Below are 27,909 nucleotides of genomic sequence, written 5' to 3'. Positions count from 1 at the left end.
CTACAAAAAATGATGGACTCTAGTATTTGCTTTGGCTGATAGTTTCCATATGGACAGGGAAAATAGGTGAATTTCAAAAATGTCAGCGTGCCCCTTTGGCCAGATTTAGCTAATTTTCTCATGCCTGTAGGGAGGTGTCACGGGAAACACTTATCTCCTTGCCAAAGAAATATGCCAGACAGGTATCAATCAGGTATCAGTCAACTAACAGAGTAGTACAAAGCAGCCCAGTCCTTTCATATTTGATCTTCTTCATCCCAATTTCCCAATTCTAATGGGCTGGGGGGAGGGGGGGATGTAGCTGTTTTAAAGCATCCAAAAAGGATTTTCTATAGGAAAACACATGCCTATCACAATTCCAGGTACTTGTTTATCTTCGCAGCATATCATGAAGATTTTTTCCATCCCAAATAACGAGGCCTTAAGATGTGCCCGCGAGATGTGAAGGGAGGAAGCCGTGAAAAGGAGCAGCCCTGCAAAAAGAGAGATGCGAGGCTCTATAAGGGAAGGCTGCTGCTTAGCAGGGCTCTTCTGAGTGCACAACTAGCTCATCCAAGTACAACATATCTATCTCGCCTGTGCCCCTTGGCATTAGAAATGAATTAAATGCACATGTAATATCAGGAAAGGAGGCAAAAGGCAATCATGTGAGTTTCATTCTCGATGTGTGAGACTCAGAGGTATTCAGGCAGTACCCACAGCCCAAGGGGCATGCAAATTTCTGTAATCAGAAAGACAGGCACCATATATGTCCCTCCTGCTTCCCACCCTCAACGCACACACCAGTTCCAGAACATGGTGGCACCTCAGAAGACTGCAGATGCTTAGGAATAGGGATGGATCTCCTGCCTCTGGCAACACCTTGAAAGAAGGTATAGCTTAGCATAAACTAAGAAAGCCTTTAAACCTAGTCTAAATCTGTATCTAGGTAGGTTCCTAGCCAGCCCAAAAATATGGAGTCACAAATGTGCTGTAAAAGCACCTTTCCACTCCAACTCCCTTGAACTCAGCAGGAACTGAGTCCCTAACCTCACAGCAGGAGGAAAATAGGGTTGGTTGGAAAAGAAAGACTTAAAGTCACTTTGCAAGCCAACCCTTGACTGCTGGGCCACAGCTGAGAGCAATACCTAAAGCACACATGCAGGTGGCATGTACAGAAACTATATGAAATGGCCACCAGGGCAGAAACACTCTACCTGCCAGCTAACATGAGGTGACTGAATGTTGGCCGAACATACAGTCACAGGTGGTTTTACTGACTGTGACGGGCAGCCAGCATCAACTGAGATAGTCTGGCAGGGGAAACCTGGATGGCGGACAAGGTAAAAAGGGGGCAAGTATTCCACTCCTTTTCAAAATAAGTTGCTGCTTTCTTTTGAAAGTTTCAGACTGTTTGGGTCTAATTAAATTTGAAGAAGGAAATGAGGAGTAAGCAAAATTCTTGGACAAAGGGGCTGGTTTTTTTTTCAGCTCTACTGGGACTGCAAGCAATGCATGAAAGGCAGTGTCAGGTGTTAAAGCAAAACAGTGTGTACTTTAACAGCAATGAGAAAAGCATGAACAAGAGAGAGGATTCATCTATTTTAGGAATGTAACTTTTATAGAAAACACACTAACTCAAGCATTTTTCTAATCCTGTTCACTAATACTTAGTGTTTGGCACCATACAAGTTCTTCCAGTCAGGGAAATCAACGTTTTCATTTGATAGTATAAATATTTGTTCCACTTTTTTTTTTTTTTTTTTCCTTTTTCTGTTATAGTTCTGAATGCTTACATAAATATTGCTTACTCAACATTGGTCATGTAAAGAATTAGGGAGCTCTGCCCTTAATTACCCTGTGCAGGCCATCTGCAATGCAGGGATGCAGAGGAGCATCTGGGAAGCCAGTCATTAACAATCACCTCTGAACCTTAGCAGTAGCTCACAGAATGATTTGGCTTGGAAGGGCCCTTAAAGCCCACCCAGTTCCAACCCCCTGCCATGGGCAGGGACAGCCAGACCAGGTTGCCCAAAGCCCCATCCAACCTGGTCTTGAACACTTCCAGGGATGGGGCATCCACAGCTTCTCTGGGCAGCCTGTGCCAGTGCCTCACCACCCTATGAGTGAAAAATTTCCTCCTAACATCTAATCTAACTCTCCCCTCTTTTAGTTTAAAACCATTGCCCCTTGTCTTAGCACTGTCTGCCGAAGTAAAAAGTCACTCTTCATCTTTTTTATAAGCCCTCTTTAAGTATTGAAAGGCTGCAATGAGGTCTGTTACTGGTCTTTAACAGAAGAGATCAGTTCAACCCTGGAGTAAAATAAGTAGACCATTTTACATTTGCAGAATTCATGCCCATCCAGGGCAAGACAGCTATAAAGCACCAGTTCCTTCAGGCAAACCTCTTAACTGACTGTTAGTCTGCAAGTTATTTAAAAAATGATAGCCAAAACAGCCTCTTCAGATATAAACTTACTCAAGGTCTATAGTGCATGTCTTTCATATTCACGTTAAACATAGATAGAAAGAAGTTTTACTACAGCCCTGTGGATGGTTGCTGGCGAGGACTAATGCAAAACCATTAAAGACTTTTTAAAATTTCCCCCTCAAAAATTGCCTGGATTTAATCCTGCTTATCCATACATTCATTACACCTACCACCATGACGAAGTGCCTTGCACAGATTTCATTAACTTTTTACTGGCAGTAATAACAGAAAGATGACAGGCTAGATTTTTCTGTCAGTAGTTTAAATGACTTCCATCTATGCTATTCCAAGCACAAACTTGACAAACTCACCTTCCAAGAGGAGAATTTGGACCTGGGTGCCTGCATTTTAATAGTTGGACTGCAGCGTAGAAAGTGAGGAAAAGAGGTCATGACCTCTTGGAGCAGTGACATTTTGTTTGGAAAAAAATGCTATGGGAAAGCTAAGACAGAGGTGTACTTTGTAACCCCTCACATTTGATGCACCATAACACCCAGGACATGATAACACTGAGACCTGAAGCTGTTTTGATCCTCAGAAACAAGTATAATACTATGATGGGTCTGTCTTGTCAGAAGAAAGTCTCTCTGTCTCCGTTTTGTCACAAAGAGCTCTGAGTTTTATGTGAAGCACAGCTTTGGAGGGCCTCCACATAGGAAGACTAGCATAACAGTTTTTCCTACAGATAATACAGACAAATGCTGCTTGAGTATTCACTTGCTGAGGTACAAATGCTGAGCCAATCAAACACAGAGGCCACGAATGAGCCAGATCATCAAACACTCCCCATCACCTTATTAATGAATACAATTGCAGACAATTTGGCAAAGTGTTTTCCAGAAACAGGTAAGATCTGTTGAAACTAATAAGTATCTGTAAGATATAACATAGTATTTTTCAAACTTTTCATGATGTCATTCAAAGGAAAAACAAAGCAAAGCTTCATTCCGTGACTAAAGTTAGTTTTACAAAAAAAAAAAAAAAAAAAGTGGAGTATGCATTTCAAGAGTTTCATGCAAAAATGATCAAACAATTATTCTACATGCAAAACGCTGCAAAAAGATTAAGTCTTTTCTTTGCCTCATGCTACCTTCTTTAAGAGTCTTTCATGACATTCAAGGAGTCATAACTTGTCTGATGATGTAGACTGGTGTGGGCCACTGCTCAAACAGCTATACAAAACCTGTATATCTAAATTTCTGCCACAGATGTTCCTGTATTATTTACCCATTGATAACAAAGGTTTCATTGTCTTCTGGCACAAAAAAAAACACTGGGCTTCCTCTAAAATCATAAAATACATTAAATCTATTATCCCTTTAATACTCTTGGTTTCAGTTCTCTATTGGGAAAAGTGTGCTGCATAGGTTCTTTCTTATGCCAAATCTTCAGTAATGCTATGCTCTTACAAATACAGCATTCTGTCTTGGTATCAATTCATAGTAGACCAAGTATGTTGACATTATAGTACAATAAACAACACAGATTTCTAATTGATACCCCTTAAAGCACAACCTAAAAACATGAAAGTCTCCAGTAACAAAGAATTCTCTGATCAATGTTCAGGCAAGAAATTCTCACTTACACCAGACTTAGGAATTAGGCAAAACCAATTCTAAAGCCTAGGTATTCAACACACAAGTACTGTCAGAGAAAAAGAACACAAATAAAATGAAAACATGACTATGTTAAAAAAAAAAAAAAAGACTATGTTAAAAAAAAAAAACATGACTATGTTAAAAAAAAGCTCAAATATACTAAGTATTATCTGTGCCTTGATCATATATGCAAATCAATCATAATTCCAAAAATCTGAAGAGGACTACTCAACAGAAGAAAATAGGAATATCTAAAACAGTATCTTTAGAAAGTAACAATTTCAGTTATTCACAAAACCAGTAATTACCTACTGATAGCTCAGAAGTAAAATTAACATGGTGTTTGACAGTATAAGAATGGCTATATACTGCCAGATGGAAGATGTCTCCCTCCCTCAACAGTGGCTAACAGCAAACACAAGGAGAAGAGAGTAAGACAGAAGCAGAGAGTGGTATCTTCTTGATGTCTTCCCAGCCCCAGCAATCTGCGATTCTCAGACTTCCTGAAATTGATGTAACTCTGTTTTTAATAGCTCTGAATGAGATTTTCTTTCATGATTTAATTTTTATTTTTATTTTTTAAATCACAGTTTAAATTTTTCACTGTTTTGAGAAATACATGGTTCACTTTGTTTTAAATCTGCAGCCTGTTAATTTTGATCTCGTGAAAGTCTGCCTGGGGAGAAGAATATCAATGGGATTTTTGTGGAACCTACATAAGAATCAGAGAAGATAACTGCACAGAGAGGATGTTATAGGGGCTCTTGCAAACAGTTTCTCAAGTTATTTAACTTGCTCATAGCTCTGAATCTGCTAATACTAGTTTAATAATTTTATCTTTTGTTTTCAGTTAGTGTCCCACATAAAAAGGACTTTTCCGTCCTTTTCCGAGTTTTAAAATGTTAATACAGAGATTAACAAAAAAATCTGAGTGTAATTGTTACTGTCATTGATAGGAAAAGCTTGTCTCGATAGGAAAACTTGTACCTGCATGGATATAGGGAATCAGTTATACTTTCAAATTCTTCAACTACAATCAATACACGGCTTTGGAATGTCAATGTATCTAGCTGTTCATATGATCCCATTACTGTGGTCACTTACAAATTTTACTAAGAGCCAGTTAGGAGTTTCTATTCATTTATTTATCTAATTAATTTTAAGGGAAAACTCCTGTTTGTTTGATAACAAAAAAAAAAAAAAAGTTTGTGAGCTGAAATTAACGGCTGGAGCAGACGTCTTTACTGAACAGGGTCCTAATGATGACCACCGTCTCTATAAGCCTAGACTACCAGTGAAGAGGCCCTTGGAAGGCCACCCCTGGAGGCTGCCATGTCTCATTGCTGCCCGCTGACCCCTGTAGCCCCAGCTGCTGAGTGAAATCCAACAGCTAGTAGGTGCTGTGGATGTGATGACAGTTTTTGTATTTACTTACAAAAGTAGTCACTTGTCCATGTCCAGTTTGTGGGAAATCGTGAAAAAATAAAAAATATAATAAAAAATATATATAAAAAAAATGTAGCCCCAGTTCAACCAGAAATGCATGCTATATAAATTCTGAATTTTAGCCAGCTTTAATTTTTATTTAGCATATGCCAATAACCCTCTCCCCTTTCCTGGTACAGGATAAAAGAGGATTAGTAACAGATGGCCTTTCAGGCACGAAGTGGCAAACCAGAAGACCTGAACATGCTCTCCCAAGTGCCAGAACAGCCCACTTACTGCAGGACTATTTTCCCTGTCTGCTCTGAGCCATTTAGGATACTGCAGTTTGATATAGTATTACAGTCAAAGTAATGTAAAAAAGAAGCAGACTTTAAGAACCACCCACATCACAGGTGTCTTGCAGTTGTAAAAGGTCTCATCAGATTTCACCTTTTGTATCCTCCCATAGTATTTTTTTCTTTGATAGAATTTGGATAAGAATTTAAACAACGGAAGGAACATATATGCTCCCTCTTACTTTAATTGGTTTTTTAATCTGTTTATGCCCTCAAAAATGTTAAGAGATCTAGCAATATTCTGCTAATAAGTATCTGTAGGCTTCCTACTACTTCTCACATACACCACCTTACAAATGTGACTTTGCAGTACAGGTATTTTAGTGCAGCTTTCCACATAAATCACCTGAAAATGTAAGTGTAATTTAAATGTTGGTATGTTTACCTTTGGTGAAAGTAAATTCCATTTGCATATGGTAAAACAGACATAGGTAAAAGCTAGCACTAGTGTATTGTCATGGTATTTAACAGTTCTTCAATCAGTTCTTCAATAATTCCTTTAAAAACTGTTATTCTCTAAGGCTTGGCATAGAACTGAAGAAAAGTAATAAAATCTTATTTATGAAACTGCTCTAAAGATTGAAGAATCTACATATTGTAAAGTAATAAACTATTAAAAAATCCAAAACACCAAATTCTAAGTGTAAGAAACCGCAACAAAAATCAGTTCCCATTCCCACAAGAGCACAATGGAAACATCTTCAGCTCTACAATTATTTTGACCATTTCTAAAAACCCCAAGTATAAAAATTAGATTTTTACTGGATAATTTTAAAGGAGACTGTTTTATTTCTCGTTTTCTGACAATACCACTGCTCTGTGGAAGCCTCACTGAGCACTTTCTAGAAGTAGTCTATAGCTCATCTCACATATTTGCACAAATCATGATGCACTGTCTGTAACAGATAATACATAAGCATTATTCACTTTCCAATTAGCTTAGACTACCTACAAATTCATGGTTCTCAGGAAACAAATTAGTTTAAGCAATCCCTTTTAATTATGAGCAACATCACAGCAACTTTGGTGATTGCTATATTTTCTCTCCAGCAATTGTCTCAGGTCATAGATAACAATAGATAATAGATGTGAAGGCCTGATTGAAGATAACAAAAACCAATATGCAACACTATGCAACACCATATGTAACAGTGCCATCTGGTGACCACTACCGATGAAGTGAACTTCCTCATTTCTAAAAAGTCCAAAACTCACTTCACACACGACTTATGGTTTCTCTAGTCCCAGTTGCCTATGCACTTTTATCTCTCAGAAGTCACAAACCCATTTAGAAGAGACCTACCTGAGAAGCGGGAAAAGAGAAATTGCAGCGACGGCTGGTTCAGCAACTACATTAATGGTTTCTCTCCCCAGCCTTAGATTTCCAGGAGAGAAAAAGGATGCTCAAATGGTTCCAAGCAAGAAGCACACAACTGTTTTGTCGAGCTACAGAACTCAGGCTTTCCTCAGAGGATCATACTTAGAAAGTAGCAAAACATCGCCCCAGTTATAATTTGCTCTATTGTCAAGAGATGCTACATAAAACAGAGAGACGACTTTTCAAAGTGCTTCCTAGGTGAATAATTACTCCTTTCTGGAGCATGTTCTTGATTCTAAGACGATGAATTTCATACCATATTGCTTCCTAGTCAAAACAAGATTTCGTTATCAAGATTCCTGCACAATTACCTTAGCTTACAAATTCAAGATGTTTTACGTTTTCATACACCAACAGTGACAACAGCCAGAAAATAAAGACCATGTTCCAATTCCCCAGTGACTTTTTTCATGTGAGCCATAAATAAGGAATATTAGATGGAAAGAAAAAAACTAAACATTTTTATAAACCTAGAGAAACCTGCAGGGTAATAGGAGAAACATCTGTTGTTTTGACTGACTACAAAATTTACTAAATTACACATTATGTACAAACTACGAACATAAAAAGACATTAAAGAAAGGAAAACATATTAATTTTGTGTTGACTTTTGTTTTCCAAAGAAAGTTTCGCTTTCCAAAACTGTGACAGAGTTGTGATTTCTCATCCACTTTATAGGGCTAGCTTTAAACTTTTCTATTAATTACACAGTTTCTCTTTCTATAACTTTCTCATCCAAATAAATGTAGTTCCCAAAAGTGATGAATTCAAACAATTTTGCAGCCACCTAATATTCAACACAGAAAGTACAGACATGGTTGTGATGTCTGTGATTTCAATTTCTGCACAGCTCAGGCCCAGTTCTGAACAAACCTACACTGAAATCTATCAAAATTTAATTTGAATCGAAGCATGACTGTACAGTCATCAAACATCTGAAGCATACTACAGTCACATCAGGTACACAGCTATTTTGCAAAATTTTCAGAGACATTATGTGGAATATTTCTGATACATTCATTTGATCTTATTTCATGTCATTTTAAGGTAATAATTTTAAACGGACGGTACATCCAGGTATTCAACCCACAGATTGTATGGTATAATGTTTATGACCAAAGTATTTCTGAAAAACATCTGAAATACTGAGAATTTTATTTGTCTTTGAAATAATTTCACCATAATTTATAATATATCCAGAATTCACTTAGCTCAACACAATAGTCAAAAGCCATAAAGCAACAGAGAACTTAAACATCACATACAGGCCTGGGAAAAAAGAAATTCAGGACTGCAGCTGGAACAACAACAATCTTGAGAGCTTCTGAACCTGGGATTTGGATAAATGCATTGTAGCAAGCGAAGACGGATGAAAACCTTGGATCTAAAACGAGTTCAAAATCTGAATTCTGGACTAAGTTGTGACATTCAAAGCTGTATCTCTCTCTCTCTCACACACACACACACACACAGAGGCCAATGCACATGGGCTGCTTCCACAGTACTGGGACCCTTGTTTCCTGTTTTCTCACTTCCACGTGAAGTTTAATATGATGATGGTTTCCATTTTTAGAGAGCAATTTTCTGAACTACTATTCAGATCTGAATCATCTGTAAATAAAGATGCCTTTAGCTTGGCATCAGCTATTTTCTCTGCAGCACTAGACTTTGTTCTTGCCCTAATGACTTCTCAGACATAATTTTCCCCAGATTCTGATAATACTAAATTTAGATCACAACAGATATTTTTTATTACATTCTCTGGCATCTCTGCACCACAACCATTGCCTTATACTATCTGCACTAAGTACCATTTCTTTATTCCCATAGCTATTTTTTTCCAAGAGCAGTCTAACATCTAATTACATGAGCTAATAAGTAGGAAAATATATTTTTTAAGATACTTATCATATGTTAATACAGTCACATTGTTAAACAAATTTCACCTACTTTCATTCATATTTTTACTTGGAAAAGTACAGTCACATTGTTAAACAAATTTCACCTACCTTCATTCGTATTTTTACTTGGAAAAGTAACTGAAATCCGATCTTTTATTATCATTTTCATACAAGGTTACAGACTTACATAAATCAGATCTCTCTTTTAGGCTGGAAAAATCAGAACAAATTAAATTATTTCCAAGACTTAAGCCAAAATCTAGAAATCTTACAAATTTTAGTAATATCAGATTTTTTTAAATAAATGCAAATAGGTAATATGAAAACTTAGAACTCACCTGATATTCTCTCCCCATGGTGATCGTTGTGAGAAATTAGAGGTAATTTGTCAGTCAAAATTAGGTAAACCCAAAACATTTAAATAATTAACAAGGCAAAATTAACAAACAGATTTTCCTCCAGCTGTTCTGAGGTTTTATTTATTTTCTAAAAGACTCATCAATATAATACCTCAACATCTTTCAGTAATACATTAAAACTATGTCTACACCATGATAAACGGGCACACTTCCCAGTTCCTAGGACCATGGTGTCACCTCACATCCATGACACAACGTAGACACAAGACCCATCCCACAGATGCTGATGCAAGGTTATGTGCCCTCTCCTGCTTCATACCCTGTTCTGTTTTTGTTTGGTTTAGTTTTGTACAAAACAGTAATTACGCAGACAAAGCTTCTGTCCTATTCCAAATTAGATGAAAGGAGAGCCAGTGTTCATGCACAGAAAGCACCTGCCTCACACATTAGACAAAGCTGAAAATGGATCAGCTGCATCTGGCTCTGTTTGCTTTTTAATGATTTATACGTGTAATATTTTTGCAATGCTATTGCTTGGTTTTCCACATGCTCTTTTATTAGCAACATCAAAGCTGATTTCCTATATGTTTCCTATAAATGCTTTGTACAGTTCATGTTCTTGGCTTTTTTCTTTGTGTTTGTCTTGTGTTGTTCTTCTGATAGTAAGGCAAAGCAAAGATTATTTGAAGGAAGCAATAAAAAATCGGGTGCTTTTTTGGTTAAGTCTGAATATACTGAGATAATAAGGAAATAAGAAAATCTCAGAAGACAAAAATCCCCCATCTGTGAATCCAGTGACCGTAAAACAGAGTTTTGTTCCATGTTTCACCCTGCATTTGATAACTTTTTTTTTTTTTTTTTAACAATTTTAAACCTGACCAAAACATTAATTATTTCTATCTTCTACAGTTAGGTCAGATAAAAAGACCACTCAAGTCAAGGGCTTGTTTTTTTTTAAAAATATAATTCAAAGGGCTCTGAATCAGTCTCCAATTAATATTTTGCTCTGACATGTTTTGCTACTATATTGTTTTCTTTCAGGCTGCTTGGCAATAACTGTTCTTTCATAATTACAGTTTCCTTTTCCTCTTTTTGCAAAGACCAATTTTTATTCTTTCCCTCCTAGCTTCTTTGTACTGTGCACCCAGCTTGTCCACTTGTCTTTTCTTATTATCAATAACTTTGCCAATTCTACCTGTTAGTGGGACCCCTAAGACAGGTTTATTTTATTATTACTTCAGAAAGCAGATCAGAATGTATATTCGGATTGTTCACAGACCAATAACCATATTTGCAACAAACTTATCCTTTTGTTTCTCAAGGCTTCTCCTTTTTATTTATATCATTTCATTAACTGAAGAGCTCTTTTAAAATGATCAGCAGCAAGGCTGCCAATTTAGCCAAACTCCCAAATCACTCAAACATTAACATTTGAACACCCCATTTCTGTCAATTAGATGGTACTAATCTCTGAGAAAACTGATTTTAGTAACTTACTCTTAATCTTTTTCAGTTCCAAAATTGGAAGAATAGCATGAGGCAATTAAAAAAAAAAAAAATCAAGTGGGAGAAGGAAGAAAACAAAAAAAAAACAAACACCTCCTCTCTCAAATTTTGCAATGATTAAATTTCATGAATCCAGGGGACAGAACTCCACTCAATTCATCTGCCCAAGATGTTGGCATATAGAATAAACTAGCTGCGTGGGCAGTCCCTGCAGAGAGCACTGCGAGAAAAGCACCTTCAGACAGTGAACTTTTCCAACTCTGTACATACCTATGATTGTCTCAAAAGGTTAAATTCAGGCAAGATACATCCTCCTCTACTGATTTTTGTACTGGCAGTCAATAATGTCGTGTTTGGCACTATGTGGTTACTCTGTGAAATCCAGCCTACAGTAGTAAAAGAAATCAATCATGTATTCCAGTCCAATAACCCATCCTTGCCTGCAAAACATTTCCTTTTCCCTTTCTCTACAAACATGTCATAATCAGCATAATGTCTGCGTGTTCACTCTGTTTCTAAGTAAATGTTTTATTCCAGTAATTCTCAGTCCATGGAAACATAAGTGTTTCAGAACACAACTCAATGCTTGATAGACACAATAAATCTTTCTCTGTCTTTTCTTTTGCCAGTATTCTCATCAGTGTCTTTTTGATCAGACCTAACTTACAGCACTTTTATGATTTTTTCCTGAACTGGTTTATTTCCGCTGTAATTAAGCTTTTTTCCTCTTTGAGGTTCTAATACTCCCACTATTCCATAAAATTGATGGTATCCACACTACTTGAGACTGATATTGATCTCAAGGATTTTCATTTATTTTCCAGATTTTTCTTTTACCAAGTTGCTACCTAGTAGAGCTATGTTTTTATATCCAACTAAATATTTGCATTAAAGGGAGCCATTTCAGCAAGGAGCATTGGCAGGTACTTCACTATTTCTATTTTTGTCTGTAATCTGTGCTGTGCTAGTCAAAATAATAAAACAATGACTCCCTTATAATAGCAAACCTGAGGTGTCTACAAAGGCAAAAGTTTAGAAACATTCTCTTAAGAGTTTTCATTCCTTGGCAAAGTCAATACAAGATTTCAAGATTCTCAGGGAGTTGCAGGAAGAGGTTATCACCTACTAGGTGTCCAAACAATGCCCCAAAGATTTGCACATTAAAAGCAAGATGGAATTCTGCATCTCGGCCCCTCCTCAAGGTCTATGGATCCACGCAGTGGGAGAGACATGTACTACAAGAGAAGAGAATTAATATTTTAGGATATTGGTAAAGGGACCTTGATGATTTCACTAAATCTCATTTGAGAAATTTCCATTACCGAAGAAGAGGATGATTACTCTAAGTATTGTATTCTTTAAACAGCCTGATCAATTCTAAAGAATAAATCATATGCTTTGTGGTATAGATGGAAGAACAAAAGCAACCTTACAAAAGCAAGAGGTGCTTCTTTCTCTACTGATCAGTTCAACTTCCCCCCTAATCCACAACCAATATTTACATGAAATGCAGTTATCTTAAGGTAACGTTTTCAATAAATGATTTTCTTATAATAGAGAAGAATACATAACCCACCATATCTTCCATCTTTCTAGGTTCCTCCTTTTAAAAGGCCTGGTAGAGACCTCACTAGACCTCAACACAAGTAAACATGATAGACAATCAACATGTTGTAAGGCCTTACAATGTGATTTATAAGATTTCACATATCAGAGCTTTCTTTGATGTGTTCAGCAGCTAAAGTTCTCAATGGGTGGCATCACAGTTAGCAAAACAGTGTCAAACAGAACAAGCACTCCAGATAACTGGTCAAAATTATAGTTATTGCTATACCTTCATGTTATAATATTTAAACTATGCTATGATCACCAGTTACCAGTTTCTGAAATCAGGTAGTCATCATATAGCAGCAGCTTAACTTTATTCATTCAGCACCTGCATTGCTTCCTTGAAGAAGGAACTTCATAGAATTTTTAAAATCAAACATGCTACAGTATAAGGAAATATCCTCCAGCTTGGGCTAAGAGGATAATTTAGCTAAGGTTCAGACTTCAAACTGTTATGTAACATTGAACGTGAAACACGAACACTGTTGAAATTCTTATTCATTCAACATGAAATTCTCTTACGATGGGTGGCTGAAGAACAAACAATGAATTCGGCTTCTCCAAGTCCTCACAGTTCTTTTAGTTTCAACCAATAAAAAAAAATGACCCTGGAATACTTGAACATGAAGGACTTGCTCCACAGCAAGGAGAGCTTTTTTCTGACTCCAGTAACAGCAGAAATCAGGACTCACAATCTTATATGTCGTCAAACAACAAACTTTCTGAAATGCAGTATCTTAGCCATAAACATGCTTGGCTAAAAAAAGGCTAAATTCTAGTGTTATCCCAACGTACTTGGCATTATTAACCACAGATCAGCTTTTGAGTCGCGGCCTTGCCAAGAATCATTGACGAGTCATCATCTGAATCTGACTGAGCTGCTGAGGGTAAAGCTGGGTGGGAGGCAGTTAAAATGGCTGCTGCCTTGATCAACTGTCATCCTGAGAAAGTTACACAGTTCTCCCATGTTTTCTGGTAAGTGTTATGCCAGACATCATAGAAATGCAACTCAAAATCTTGATTTAGTTTTACTTTCACTACCCTAAAAGTTGCACAACCTTTATTAACCTGGTGTGATGATTACAAGACTATTTTAGCAGACGGTCAACAGTGTGGAGGTATGTTCAAGAAGCATTTCCCCACATATTTCTTACTGTATACCTTAGACTGTAATTCTAGTTTTATTAAGAGCTATTCCACTTCAAAATAAAAAGTCTGACTTCGCATATCAATGTTTAAGTTGTTCTGACACTTAAATCATACACTTGAACTGGAAGACAAATGTAATACTAATAAAACTGAGCATTTCACACAATAAAAAATGATCTAGGGGATGCATGGATTAGAAGCAATATGTTGTGTAGGAAGAGATGTATTTTAAAAACAGACTGCCCTTAACTATCTGCATGTAAACCCTGTTTTATATAGTGCGTATGGGAAGCTGTTATCTTGTTTGAACCACCTTCAGAGACTTGAAACGAGTCTTCCAGTCATAAAACCAAGCTCCCTTGGGTGTTACATAAAAGCAATAGTCCCTAACTCTAATCAGAGCACCAAAGACAGTTAATCCCGAGAGCACAGGCAGAGCAGTGCTTAGACCCATGCTCAAGTCCTCAGTCTCTCAAGGCTGTAACAGACAGCCTTAATGACAAGTCTACATGCTTTTACTGCAGTTTGTTCTATAGCTACATTTCAACTTTTACATACCTAAATCAATGATTGGGAACTCAAATGTGTGTCTACTGAATACCAAAATTGGATGGTAATGTCAGATTCTGGATTTGACCAGAAATTTTACCATGGAGCCAAGAAACTCCGGGGTAAAATTTGACAAACTGGCAGTTTTTGACATTAAAATGACTTTGTCAAAAATAAATAAATAAATAAAATCCCGATGAACTCAAGCTCTGATTTTGAATAATACAGATGAGCGTTCCAGAAGACCACATAGATCCTTCTGCTTAATAAACTGCTAATGACCAATTAAAAGGAACAATAGATGTTTAAAATCAAGAATGTGATTAAAATATTGGAACACTGTAGATGTTGACATGCCAAAACAATTAGATCTTAACAAGGTTGTGAAGACAGGGTTAAGAAAGACTGGATTAAGCCACTAGAGACTTAACAGAGACAAGAGAAAAATGGAAGGACAAACATTTTCAAAGTCATGAACATCTGAATATTTTTTATGTATGCTAATTCCCTGCGTCCACAGAAAAAATCTAATTACAAATGCATAATATATTGCTTTTAACTGTTTTCCGATACCTCAATAGTAAAAAAAAGGCAGAGGTAATGTGACAAAACTACAGCCTAAAGTAAGAAGTTTTCAAGGCCAATGGGGCTTGATTTTTATGGGTACTGCACACCTCACATTACTCACCCTGTGAGGTAGGTGTAGGTTCTTGGCTATGGTAAACCCCTGTTCACAATTTTACCTACTGTATTTCCCAAGATCAAAACTTCATGTATGCTGACTCCAATAATCTCCCCCTAGTATGTCATCAAGAATGTGTTGTATTTTCCTGTGAAATACCTCAGGTGCCAAACACAACCTAAATGGCAGTTGGAGGAAACTGTGCCTCAGAGGGGGATGTTGAATGTGTGCAAACACGTGCTCTGTTTTTGTAAGGGCACCAGCCAGATCCCTGCTGATGCATCAAGTGCAGAAAAATATTTGGCACCAGTCTCCAGCCCCAGAATTTATCCCGTTGTAGGTAGTGGAAAAATGTGCCATTTTTAGTTATTCAATTCTATTGGGCCTATGCATAAATGAAGCATTCTGTCTTTCTTGTTGTGCAAAGGCCAGTAAGTCTATCCACTTCTCTGGTGTTTCTAGGATAGCGAGGCCCGGAGGCTTGAACCTTTCCTACTTGTGTTTTAGTCTCTATTAAAACTGAGAGATATTTGCCAACAAGAATGAATGGGGGTGTGGAGGATGTGCGTGGGGACATCTTTGCGTTTTAAATGCAGGCCCTAATCTTTGCTCTTTAAATAAACCCAGTCTGCTCTTTAAAAGCTCCTCACCAGTCTCCCACAGTTCCAATGAGTTTCAGTTCTGGAAGAGTTTTTAAGCACCTATTCTGTAACTCAGACTAATCTCTTATTTTATTCTGCAAAACTTTTAGTATTAGGGACTCATTCAGAGGCAAAGTACCTGACAGAAGTCTAGTTCACTAGTTTAATGCAAGAGAGGCCTTACTTCTATATGAGTCATTCACACTTGTTCACATAACACCTTCTGAAAAGTACCGTTTGTCTGAAGGAGAAACCCAGTGACAACAGATACAAGAACAGGCACTCAAACTCCTTCATCTTGGAGATTAAGGCCTGAGCTCACCCAGGGATTCCAGCTTTAACACTCATGGTTTTGCCATTTTGGAACCAATGTCAATTATATTTCAGTCATGCCGCGAGGCCTCAGCCATCCTGAAGCCCTTCCGGGCTCATTTAATACATTTTTGAAATATGTTTATAGTTATATTTGTACTTTAAAACTTAAATCTATTCAAACTAAACACATTTTATTTCATTAATTTCCAGTAAAAACAAAATAGATGTGTCTCAATACACTGAGTTTTTTCTTAAGTGCTGAGAATCTTTTAGCAGACATCTCTATAACAAACTTTAATAAAAGATTAGAAGGCTACTTGCTAAATGCTTGGAACAAACATAAGCAGTGAAGAGACGATTTCCTTTTTGTTTTACATGAAGCAGCAGAATGCGAGACCTTCCAAATAACAGAAGAATGTTTATTGCATCCCTTCTTACTTAACATCAGGATTGTTATGGGAAGAAAAACAAGTCCATCACAGGCACATTCCTCTTCAGTATCTCATGGTGAAGAGCCACAGAAAGATTGTTAGGGGCCTTCTGACACAAAGGTTGAAACAGCTGTTTTATTGGAATACTGCAGAGAAGCAAAATTTAGGATATCTGGAAATTTACTGAGGTAAATAACAAAGCACATATGAATTAGGGAACCAAGTTTCTCCTAGCTCAGCTCTCTCCAAGTCATGCTGTAGTGAAGAACATATTTTTACTCTCACAGAATGAGCTACTTCACCAAACACAACGCTCAGCAGGTTTCCATTGAAAACAATGTCCTAACAGAAGATGAAAGAATATGGATAGCAGAAGAATCTCACCTCTTTCCAGGAATCATAGAGATTTATAGTGCACAAAGTGTCCACCATCACAAGTTTTTAGCATCAGAAAAGCAGAAAGCTTCTGACTGAGCAGGAAACTGAAGGAGGGACCTTTCCTTAATTAACCCCCTACGGAGAAGAGAGGACCACATGATCAAAAACTACCTTTTCCCCATCTTCACAATATAAGGCAAGTCATCTGTAGCATTCAAAGAAAAACAAATTAATTATGATGTACTAAACCAGATAATAAAAAGCAGGAACTGAATATTCCCTATCATCAATCTTAAATCTTCTTAAAATTGAGACACATTAATGAGCAGATTGTTATTTTGGCAAAATTATTCTAAATTATCATCCCATGTTTATAATGGGATTTATTATTTTGGGTACACTTTAACTACATATACTGTCTTAAGGCTTGCAGTTTCAAGGTTTGAATAGGCAATACATGTCTGTGCTAGAAAGATAAGAACTTCCCTCTTCTGCTTAAGTACTCATTCCCATTGTAGTGTAACTCCCAACAAGGAGAGGAATACCTAATGGTAAAAATAGCTGTGATTGTTTACTACATTATGGTTTTCACTCCTGCTGTCTCATCAGTGATACACTCATGATCTGCATGTTCATTTTTTATGGACAGAAATGAAACCCTAACTGACAAGGAAATAAAGACAGTATGAGCAATCTTTTCATTAAGATACACTGTCATGGGTGAATGCACAGATATGTGGAAAAACGCAGCCTTTCTTCACAGCAGACATGGGTAGTCATCTGTACTGCAATTTTGATTATCTTTGTCTTACTTCATCTATTACATTCTTTTTTTTCAGATTGAATTGCATCCAATGAAGTTTAAAAATTCAGTTCCCCAACCACCCATTTGCACACTTTCATCTCTGTGTACAAAGTCTTAAACCCATGTTCAAAATACATTATTTGGTAACAGTCTAGGTAAGGAAAAGTAGGATTTTTTTCTCCCATTTTCAGCTAGTGTATCTAGCAGCTTTATTAAGCAGTCTCTAATGCATTTAAAAAAAAAAAAATCAAAAAATGAAACTGACATCAAGGAATGGAAATATTATAAGGATAAGGTTTGGCCACTGTGATGTGTTTCAGATTAAAAATCACCATGCATATGTCATTTAAATGTGACTAGTACTCTTTAGGTTGGAAACAGCTTTCTCTAGAAATAGCTGATGGAGAGGGGAAAAAATGAACCCTGGCAAAAAAAAAAAAAAAAAATGGCTTTCTTAAGAACTATTAATAAGATATCCGATGAGAAGGGCATTTGTCTGCAGAACTGGGTAAATATGAAGTATTTCCACCATTAATTTTTCATACAGTAAATCACTAAAACGTAAACCAGTATCAGAAAAATACTCCAGAGCTAACACATCTCAGGTCCAAAATCAGTTGGTAAAAATAACTTAATAATTATACCTCTTACAAATATGTTTATGTTCTAGCTAAGAACTGTTTTTAAAATGCTCCAGAAAGGCAAACAGACATACAAACACATTACTGCATGAAGTGCCAACTGAAACAAGCATGTAATAACTTTGTGAAATTACATTATCTGACACATTTCAAAAGCTTATTCAGGTGCTTATTTAAGCCCATAAAACCTGTAGGGAAATAAAGACAGAATGACATTTCAGTCAGCTTAACATAACATTTTTCTAGTGAAATTGCATAGCAACATATTAGATGCTGAAAAAATGTCAGCAGTAAAAACAAATGCCAATAAGCTAAATGCTTCTGTGGAAAAAATAATGCAGCTACTATTAAGGTAACATCAGCACGTTACAAAGGCATGACAGTCTTGAAAGCAATTTACATTGTCAAATATATGCAATGAAAATACCAAAAAGTATCTTCTACACTCTAAAATGAGAAAACAAGGCAGTTTATACCCACATGCTGTGTGAAATCCAAGTCTCAGATTGTTCTGCCAATACATACAATTTGGAGGAAACCACCGAACTTTTCATTATGCTGTGAACAAGCAGACAACAAGAATATCTCATTGTCAGATCTTTTCATAGACAAAATAAACATTCATCAACACAACTTAGTCATCAATTTACACACTGAAATGAGACACGCCACTCTAAATAGTGTGATTTCTGTTACAAACAAAACCAAAAAACAGCTAGTAAACAAGGATTGGCTGTCTGAAAGGTCTTGTTCATATCTAACTGAAGTTGTTTCTATGACAAAGATACCAAGACAAAGAATCACCTTCCTACCCAGTTTGTCTGCAAGTTAATTCAGAACAAACTACGCAGATAAAGGTATACTTTAAGGCAAGAAATGAAGGGGAAAAAAAAGTTGCGGTTCTAAATATCACAAAGGGAATATAAGAGACAACGCTATTCAAAACCCATAAAGAACAAAAATCATGAAGTTTTAGTCATCTGTTTTCCATAACTTAGTAACAGTCACCCATATATTCTTTTCACACCCAAAAGTGCCACTGAAGTTGCACAAAAAGGACTGTCAGATCAAGATCGAGATGCTAAATGATTCACAGTTGGAAAAATACAAGTAGAATAAGCACTTAACCATCTGAAATTTTATTTTTCCATGCTCTCCCAAACACGCAACATGCTCTTCCAAATCTATTTCCCAAACCATTCTTTACCCATTATACTATTTCCCAGGAGAAACATCTGTTGCCTTGGCTAAGAAAAAAATAAGATGGAGAAGAAACCAGTGAGAGATGAAAGTTAACCATCTTTGATGGTTACATCTCTGGACACATATGAATGGCAATATGATCTCCTTGATGCAGTCCACCTCTCTATGTACTTCACAGTCACCTTTAATTCATTTTTATATCTCACTTGTATTATGTTTCAGCAGTGTCTGCTTCTTAAACTCAGTACAAGTGGAACTTAGGTGGAGCTCACAACAGTACTGATGCCTTGGGTTGCAAGTTGTCTAGCTCTAAAAGAAACTCTTTATCTGAAAAAACATTTCTGAATACCTAATGATGTTTTCATCTAAACTCTTCCTTCAAAAGAGACATGTGATTCAACCACAGTAGCAAAAAGCTTTTTCATATACTCTTTATAAACACCTGCTCGTTCTTAATTGAGAGATTAAGAGATTCAAATATTTTCCACCTATAGCTGAAGAATACATCATTTGTTATACACAACACAGCCTGTAGGAAGTATTTTATTTTCATTCTATTAGCCAATTACTACAAGCAATAGTTTGTAAAATGCAAGAGTAGGAGATGAATTATAACTCTCGTGAACTGAGTATATTTGGAAGAAAGACATAGAAGAAACAAGTTTTCCTCATTCTGTTATACAAAGAAAAATACAAGTATGAGCTTTTGCACATTCCTGTCTGTAGTTGTTCATCCACAGCCTTATAATGCAGTGAGTTAAGTCAGCTGTGCCACTTCACACTGTTATAATCCGCCCTTAAACTAACACTTCAAATAAAGGGGCAGAGGGAATATTTAACCCAGCTAGCAGTGCAGGCCTGGAGAACAGCTGACCAGGCACATCTAACAAGAGGCAAACCCCTACACTGGAACGTACATATGACCCACAAGACAGTCTGAATCTTATCTGGATCTAAACCTGTCCCTGTGAAAGGCAGTGGAAAAGACTGAACTGAGGGTCTTCAGATGAAAACACCAGTCCTCATCCATCACCTTTGTCTTGCCTTAGGCATGGTACAATAGAGATCACTTGAGATAAGGAGAAGAACAGATGAAAGAGGGCATCTAAGCAAAGAAAAAAAAAAAGAAAACAAAAGCACTTCCTGGAGGGATATAGGAAACAATTTTCCTTTGAGTGTAAACAGTGCCAATCACACTGATCGATTAGATAATTTCCGTAGCTTATTAGACAAAAACACTCACAAATACCTCATACAGATAACACAGCTAAACCCCAAAGGTTCCATTTAATATTTGTAAGGGCCTACAGGTCTTAATTACAATACATACTAGAGAAAAAGTTGCACCTCTTAAAGGAAAAAACACTCCTTTTTTGTCAGCCCTTGTGACATCAGACCTAGAAGCAACAAGTACCAGCCAGTGCCACCTTTCCTTGGCATTCGTGTTCTCACACTCCCACAGATAAAGCGATGACAAAACTTAATTTGAGTTATGGGCCAATTCAACAAGAATATGAGGTTCTGTGAAAAGAAGATTATAATGTGCCCAGTAGATCCTGATTATTTATTTATTTATTTTTAACTCTTACCTTAAAATCACTAGCTTTGGTTAAGCTTAATTCCAACAAAGAACTCTGAAAACGGAGAAAATGGTTTCTGGATAAAGAGCTTAAAACCAGGACTGTCAATTAACATTGTTTTTCTGAAATGAAGATTCAATATGAGTTCAGAGGGAAAAGAGAGAATTTAAAAGCTATACAGAAAAAAAAAGAAAAACGAAAAAAAGTGAAGAATTTAAATGCCCACTAGAGTTTTGCTAATTTTTATATCTTTCAGAAGGCATCAATATTGGATGAATGCCATGATTCACCATCTCAAAATCTGCTTTGACTACTAATAAATCTGCAAATAGCCATGATTATTCCCTACTCAAGGGAACTCTAGCAAACAGAATTTAGATTTGTACAAAAATGCAAACAAAATATTAATTCTAAGTTTAAGCAGGCCCTTAGTTGAAAGAGATCACATGAATAGCTAAATGGAATTACAGATCTAGTACTGCCAAAATTTCTTACCTCTCAACCACTTCTCTACCAAAAGGAAGATGTGTGATCTATGCAGAGAAAAAGAATTACAGATATTATCAGGCTTCTTTTTTCCTCCTGGGAGGAAGGGGTGCAACCCTGCCTCTATAGTATGCTTGCAGCAATACCGTGGTTTGCAGGTAAAGCCCCTTACTGTCCACACTTGCATACTTTGGTTCAGTCTTTAGAGCACTTTTGTTGAGCTTGAGCTATATTCCCTTCTGATGAAGTCAAACAGGAAGCCCTGCTCTGGAAGCACATTCCCAACACAGCTAAAGACATAAGGGTACAAAGCCAAAGGCTTGTCCTTTGGGAAGTTTCAGACCACATGAGGGGTAGGGAACTGTTTTCTAGAGGACAAAGCTAAACCCTCAAACTCACAAACCAGGTATACACAGAGGCCTCAGCAACAATTGTTTCAGTGTACTAATCTGTTCTTCTTGTACCAAACTACTAGTTAATGTAGGTAAGGCTGAACCCACCCATATTTAAGGAGAACCACATAAGGGATATGAAACTTCCTGACTCCTGACAGAAGATCCTGTGAGCAACACAAAGATTTGCCACATCTGCCTTCTATTTGTCAGAGCTATTAATGGAGGACTGAAGAGAGACAGCGAAGGAAGGGAGAAGGAAAAAAAAAAAAAAAAAAAGAAAACAGCTATAACAATAAAATGATTGTAAATTTTAACCAAACTCATGATTAGATGTTGCAAATTGATGTCCTACTTCTGTTTCAGGGAAGTGTCCAGTGCTAGCATGTCCTCAAAGTCTGATTTATTTACAATTACCATTTCACGTAGCTTCTTTGGGAAATGATTTAGCATAGTTTATAGATTGACTAAATCCCCCCTTAGAGTCATAAGGCTGTTTCAAGGTGCAAACAAGGCCTCTTTTGTAGCAAAGTGAAAATAAAGTATGTACATATGTATTTAGCTTTCATATTATTTGGCTGTCATATGGCTTCACAATAGTTGCAGACCACATGAACTACGTCAAGCCTCAGTCCTTCGTGGGATACGTGGCAATGAAAGCGGAATCTTGGTTTCTTTTCTTCAGATCATACAGCCAACATTTGTCTTCTTAAAAAAGTAAACTTTCTGAATTGCTAAATACCATTTTCAAGAGTCATTTCAATACTTAAGTGTTTATGTGATAGCACTAATGACTTTAGTTAGAATTTCCCACGAGTGATTGAAACACAATCTACCATTAGGAAACCAAAGGGGGAAAAGAGTAATTAAATGTCAAGCACCAGAAATAAATATTTGCTGAAGTCAGGGAAGAGCAATTCCATGCTAACAAAATTTATTACATTAAGAGTCACTGCAAGCTTCTAAAAAGTTTGAAAAAAACTTTTATCCTAACATAAAGCCACCAGCTTAAGTAGAATTCTTCCACAATTCTCTGTCCATTGCTCAAACTATACCAGGATCAAATTCTGATACAAAAGTAACATGGAGAAGTACATTAAGTCTTGGTTCTACAGTGATGCCATGCAAAGCAGATGGCTAATCACATACCTTTTTCTCAGTGATTTCACTACTCTTTCCCCACAAAGATCACAACTCCTGCCAGAAGCTGTGTCTGAATCTATAGTCAAGATTAATAGACTGTACCTGAAAGCTGGAAATACAAAACTCATGGAAATCACCTTTCAAAGGATTTCTACATATACATAACCAGTATTTTAATCATAAGAAAAAATAAAAGGCAAAACCAGTGTTCTTTACTATCCTCTTTTTCCCATAGCCATGTCAAAGCATCTGAGCAGAACGCATTTATGTAAAGCTCTAAGCACTGGTAGAACTCCCATTATTTTCTAGAGCATGTGCATATCCCATTTATAGATTTCATTTTCTCATTTAGCAAATTCATTTCCCTTCTACAGATATCAAGACTACATAGCATTCCAGTGGTAGGTATATTAAGACCTTCAAGCCTTTAAGCCCAAAACCAATTGGCAGAGAAACTTCAAATGAAAACATGTACCCCACATTGTATTCTGAAAAAAAAAGAATAATAATAATAATACAACGCACTCTTTGAAGCATTATTCTAGATCAAATCAATGGTAAAGTAGGACTTATGGAGATTTGCTCCTAGCACACTATATATGTATATATATATGTATAATATATATAGGTATAATGTTTGTTTATTCCATAACATGGAACTTTCAATAATACACATTTTTTCCATTTATATTTTCCATGGGTTTCTTCTGAATATTCCTGCTGCTGTGTATACCTTTACTGTTACCTTTCAGACGTGGGCACATGGATGGCGATTTGAGGGTGATTCTCCCTCTTGTCTTTTTTCGCCATCCACACCAACTTTAGGTTAAATGTTTAGTTGTTTCACACTCTTGCCACTGAAAAAAAAAGGTTTATAGAGACACAGCTGCTTTAAAGATAACTCACTCTTTTGTTCATTAGCTTAAAAACATACATAACCAGGGCCAGCCTTCATGTTCTTTGAAATGTATGTTCTAAAACTCAATGTTTTTAACAAGAAAATTAATCACTCATACAAAAAAAAAAAAAAATAATAATAATAATAATAAAAAAAGGAAAGTAAAAGAAAGAAAACAGGGACTAATATCACAGACATTTAAATTCCAATGTTGCTATGTAGAGGAAATTTTCAGTGTTTTCCTATTATATTTCCAGTAATAGAAAACCTACATTTTAATTCCAAGCTGACTAAGAACCCAAAACAAACTTAGACTGGTAATAAGCCTTTTTCTCTTAGCCAACAATATCTTAACCAAACTTTCCATTTCCTTTGTTTACAAAGTTCCTTCTAAACTTCCATGCTACATTCAGCACAGATTCTGAGAGCACCATTCATTTAGGAAATTACTGCTAAATGGAGTAGAAAACATTATGATGTGCAACAAAACTGTCACTGACCATAGGTCCCTATGCTTCTTTCTATATTTTATGTACACAACTGTCAAAATTGATTCTGAAGAGATACGGATCTGCAAATCCACCTCATTTTGACTTTTTTCTTTGTCGTTTTTCTCCACAAAAAACTATATTTTGTCCTCCTTCAGACATGCTTTAAAATAATCTTTAAAAATATATTTTAAAATGTGTTTGTGAAAAGTGGTAGAACAGTGAAAATGTCAAAAGACAACAAGAGTTTATCTCCAGAAAAGGTTCTGCAGTAATGCCTCAACTGCCAATAAATCTCAATCTTTATCGGCAGGAACTGCCTTGGAGGCACAAGTGGATAGTTGTCTCCATGTCCATTCATTCCTTGTTAAAGTTGCCAATTTTGTCTCTTTACACAAAGGAACACAAATCCAGTATTTACTAGTTTTTTCTAATTCAGTTAATGCAGCTCAACTATTCAAGGCAGCAGAAAAATTCAATATACGTTCCAAACTAAAGGCAAAAAAAAAAAAAAGCAAAACCAAAAACCAAATTCAAAACAGTTCTTTTTTACACAGTACAAGGTATGTATACCATATTTTTCTTCCTCCCATTCCAAACAATGCACACTGCAAGGTATCTACCAGTGATTGTTAGGTGTGCTGGGGAGCTTTCTGCTTTCTCCCAGCCTGCAGGACTGCATCATAGGGAATGCCATAACCACTAGTAAAGCTATCTGTATTAAGTCATAAGACAATTAGTGAGGTAATTCAGGCAGCCTATATCTGTTAGCCATGGCTTTTACCCAGGCATCAAATCTGCTCATTTGTAACAGACACAAGTCATTAAAAAGTGAAACAAATGACATGGAACCATTTGGCTTCTTGCACATTACGACACAAGTAACAGGTTTTAAGTAGAAAACTTGCTTTTCACAAATCTTTTAATTGCCAAAATGCTACCATCTGTTCTAGGCTTACTGAAAAAGTCAGGAAGGGCTGCTATAAACTGCAATATCAATTTATTTGAGAAATCAGTTGGAAATTTTAATTGTACATAGGAGACTTCACCTGGCCTAATTTTGGTCCCATGTTCCACATGCCTGAACATGGGTGCCATGGCCAAAGTTGATACTACTTTTTAAGTTCTGTCTCAAGTTTCTTCTCAGTTCAAGGAGACATCACTTTTCATTCAGTCTACAGTGCTTCTTGCAGATTTGCAGCCTACTGCAAGGAATTATATTTTTGTTAGAAATTATTAGAAATTGAAAGTTGGAAGGAAAACAATTGCCCCACATCCCTGGCCTGATCACACAACTAGGAGTCATAGCAGCTTTAAACAAATCAGGGTTACAGCTGTGATCCTTTCAGAAGAGACTAGCAGTACATCTTTTTTAAGTCACCAGCCTATACTTAAAATACTCCAGCCAGCGCTACAGAAAACAGAACTGTAGTTAATCAACTTCATGTGAAAGAGAAACAGGAAAAGATGTGGGTGTCCCAGGGATGTATTGCCACTTCATGCTTAGAAACACATCTTTGACACTTGAACTGTTGTATCCTATTTTGGAGCTATGGCAGCAAGCACAATCTAATCCTGACCAGGAGAAGAATAAATGTGATTATAAAAATTAGACAGGATGAGACCTAACAGAGGGGATGGAGTATGCCACACCCGAATAAAACTGAATTCTTGCATTTTTCTTTGAATATTTGAGGTTGCTAGCTGTCAAAATGAGATACTGAATTAGATAGAATTAGCCAGCCATTGGGGCATGTTCTGAAGTTTTAACGTTCATAAAAGGAAAACATGCTGTATTTCCTTCTATAAATCCTAAAAGCTATTTCAAATATTAAGCCTTTCCATGCAGATAAGACTGCAAGTGTTAAAAAGTGTAGCTGTCTCTAAATAAAAAGCTAAAAATTGAAGGAAATGTCTTTGCCAAAGCATAATAGCAACCTCTGAACTCTTTCTTTAATTTCATATCTGGCTTCTGTTTAATCAAAACAATCTCTTCCCCCCATTAAAAGCCACTTTGGCTTAGATCTCTAAAAAATCCAAAGCACAAGGTCTGAGCTGGAGCTGTTACTTGAAAAAAGTGCCATTTTATGAATATAGAGGCTACATTGTCACCACAGTATGGCATTCGTCATATTAAATTTCATTAATCTGTGAGGTAATAAAACAATATATGCTGCCTTTTCCTCAGAAAAGAGTCTTCACGCCAAGCCATAGAGCTTTTTCTGTTTTTCAAGTAGTAACCCAACAGCATGCTTACCTCTTTGCTATAAGCAACAAACTAATACGACTTACAGCTCTACTTACCATCTATTTTCACAGAGGGCATGGATTTTTATAGAGGTAGCTTTATAGAGCTAGTGATGCTTTAGAGTAGGAACAACAAAAGTAATCATTCACTTATCAGAAGTTGGATGTAAAGTGTTGTTTTAATTCCTTCCACATGAGCAATACTTGCACCCAGAGCAAGATTGTGTTTCTGGGATCAGTTTCTTCCAATATTTAACAAGTGTTTTGAGGTTTTGGGGGCTGGGGAGAATCTTTAATATGATTACAGAAGGAGGAAGGCACATACATAGCGAAGGTATAAGCACCACCAAAATCCAGAAACACTTCAACTTTAGCGCTGCTTGGTGTTCCTAAGGTTTCAGGGTGTTGTGCCTACCTGAGCTGAATAAAATGACATAGAGCTCTCCAATTAAAGCCCAGGAAAAAAAAAAAAAAAAAAAAAAGGAAAAAAAAAGGGGGGGTGGGAACGTTAATACAGAATTTTACCTTCAGACAAATGCCAGATTTTCATGTCTTTTTCATACCAAATTTTCGTGCTTTTGTTTAGGGTAATTGTGAATATATATTTCTGACTTCAGAGAAATTTCACCTAGAACAAAGTTCCCCATCTTTTTATAGGATATTATTAAGAAACTCATCCTCAGATATACAGCATGCAAGCAGAGAGCTTCAGAGACTTCTGTGAAGTTCCCTGCAGCAGCTGCAGTATGCCTCTCCTTTGTAAGCTGAAGTACTTATAATTTATACCTGAAACATTTTACTCCTTATGGGTGCATTCTCTCTAGAATGTCTAAATACATCTTTTTAATGAAAACTCCAACAGCAGAGCACCAAGATGATTTACACTGTGGCTGAAAGCTACAATAATCTTTTGCCTTGATAGGATGAGAAATCAAAACTTAAACACTGTGCGTGAAAAATAAGTGTCCATTTCAGGAGTAATTTTTAAGAGTCAAAAGCAATATTTCAACACATTAGTATTCTGCTCTAGAATTTCTTATTCTGTTTCAGTTTTGCTTTCTTTTGTTCCATTAATGGAACAAAATTGCAAGTGGGTGTACCCAGCTCTTTCTTGAGGAAAGCAAATATATTTTTAATTAATGTAGCAAATTATTCACATTGCTGAGGAAGAAATAATCTCTGTACTAATACCAAGTTCAGTAGCCCTTTCACGGCAGCTGTTAACACCTCGTCTCACTGCCAGAGACTTCCGGATGACTTGGAGCAGAGTCTTTTCGTT

The 27,909-nt window shown here is 36.5% G+C and overlaps 2 long non-coding RNA genes across 4 annotated transcripts in view; one reads left to right on the top strand and one right to left on the bottom strand.

Moving 5' to 3' along the window:
- The window catches only part of LOC121070114, an 88,151-nt gene extending 61,062 nt beyond the window's left edge, over positions 1-27,089 (bottom strand). The window contains exons 1-3 of one of the 3 annotated variants that reach the window (XR_005819906.1): positions 24,957-25,063; positions 23,743-23,854; positions 12,121-12,229 (exon numbers count right to left, since the gene is read on the bottom strand). This is a non-coding gene — a long non-coding RNA (uncharacterized LOC121070114). Of the gene's footprint in view, positions 1-10,949; positions 12,230-23,742; positions 23,855-24,956; positions 25,064-27,045 lie in introns of those variants that run through there. The other 2 variants (XR_005819905.1, XR_005819904.1) reach the window with 2 other exon arrangements.
- On the top strand, positions 13,511-17,419 carry LOC121070115. The gene is made up of 3 exons (XR_005819907.1): positions 13,511-13,577; positions 16,320-16,557; positions 16,657-17,419. It is a non-coding gene; the product is annotated as an uncharacterized LOC121070115 (long non-coding RNA).
- Positions 27,090-27,909: the final 820 nt, after the last annotated feature.

Source organism: Cygnus olor, chromosome 4 (genome assembly GCF_009769625.2).
Source record: "Cygnus olor isolate bCygOlo1 chromosome 4, bCygOlo1.pri.v2, whole genome shotgun sequence".
NCBI classification, from domain to species: domain Eukaryota; kingdom Metazoa; phylum Chordata; class Aves; order Anseriformes; family Anatidae; genus Cygnus; species Cygnus olor.
Note: the sequence above shows the minus strand (reverse complement) of the source record. Positions and strands in the feature narration are given on the sequence as shown.